Source organism: Microtus ochrogaster, unplaced genomic scaffold, assembly GCF_000317375.1.
Source record: "Microtus ochrogaster isolate Prairie Vole_2 unplaced genomic scaffold, MicOch1.0 UNK14, whole genome shotgun sequence".
Classification (NCBI taxonomy): domain Eukaryota; kingdom Metazoa; phylum Chordata; class Mammalia; order Rodentia; family Cricetidae; genus Microtus; species Microtus ochrogaster.
The window spans coordinates 1,335,411-1,336,849 of record NW_004949112.1 but is presented as its reverse complement, the minus strand read 5'-3'; the positions used below and the strand labels follow the sequence as shown (position 1 = coordinate 1,336,849).

The 1,439-nt window shown below is 47.2% G+C and overlaps 1 protein-coding gene across 1 annotated transcript in view; it reads left to right on the top strand.

Moving 5' to 3' along the window:
• Kdelr1 (KDEL endoplasmic reticulum protein retention receptor 1) overlaps positions 1 to 1,439 on the top strand; it is an 8,869-nt gene that overhangs the window by 5,006 nt on the left and 2,424 nt on the right. The window lies entirely within an intron of this gene.

The window sequence follows — 1,439 nt, the reverse complement described above, 5'->3', positions numbered from 1 at the left end:
ACACACACACACACACACACACACACACACACACACACACACAGAGAGAGAGAGAGAGAGAGAGAGAGAGAGAGAGAGAGAGAATAACAAAACCACTAACACACATAGAATAAATATAAATATAAACTAACTCAGATGTCATGGAACAGATAAACTGCAGTAGGCCTGCTTTTGTGTGCTGTACTTGAATTCCCCTAGGGCTACCCCAGGGAGGAGAACTCAGTGTGCATCAGCCAAATGGGCCACCTGGAGGATTCTGGGTAGTAAAGGAGAGGGGCTGGAGTATACCTGCCCGGGAGTGGGTTCTTTGGGCCCTCAGTTTGTTCAAATGAGAATAATAGCAGGACTTACCTTGAAATATTAGGGCTAAAGCCAGTTAATGCCCCACGATGTAAGAGAGGTTCCTGGGTTATTACCAGCATATGCTGGTATTTCTCACTTCCTTTTTACAAACCAAACAGTTGTGGAGAAGCCCCAGCTGCCACTTGGCTTTGCTCTCTGAGGGGAGGTTTCAGTGTGTGGCTGGTGGTCCCAGGTGGGACTTTCAGACAGCTGTGACGACCTGGTCAGCCCTTGTAGCTGTACACTCCAGTTGACGATCGCCTCCGTTCAGGAGCCGTGCTGGTGCTGGTGATGCACAGAGAGGAGCTATGACAGGATGTGTTCCCAGCTGCCCAGACTCCCGAAATAACCACACAGAAGCTAGATTATTTGCAACACTGTTTGGGCAATAGCTTAAGCGTATTTCTGGCTAACTCTTATATCCTAAACTAACCCATCTCCATTAATCTGTGTATCGCCATGTGGCTGTGGCTTACTGGCAAAGTTTCGGCATGTCTGTCTCTGGCAGCAACTCCATGGCTTCTCCCTGGCTCTGCCTTCTTTCTCCCAGCATTCAGTTTAGTTTTCCCTGCCTAGCTCTGTTCTGCCTTGCTCTGTTATAGGCTCAAAGCAGTTTCTTTATTAGCCAATGGTATTCACAGCACACATCAAATGTCACTAATAACAACCGGAGGTGTTACATCTCCTGAGCCTGGGGTTACAGTTGTGGGCTGCCATGTGCCATCAAACCCAGGCCTTCTGGATACACAGCCAGTGCTCTTAACTGCTCAGCCATTGTTCCAGCCCCATAATTTTTTTTAAAATTTTAAGTAAAACAAATAAAAATAAACAATCCCAAAGACAAGGAAGAGCAGCCAGGAGGTGCCTGCTGAAGTTGGGAGGCCTCGGCAAGCGGGAGGATCTTGAGGGTCAGGAGTCTAGATTTTATTCTGAGCAGTAACAAGCTACCAAAGGATTTTAAGCTAGAGAGCAATGTAATGTGACTTAGGTCATTGAAGGTCACATATTTAATGGCATCTTTAGGGGAGCAGGAACGGTCTCCATTGCAGAGATGGGGTTAGGGGTGGATATTCAGTGGTATCTTAGGGGAGCAGGAA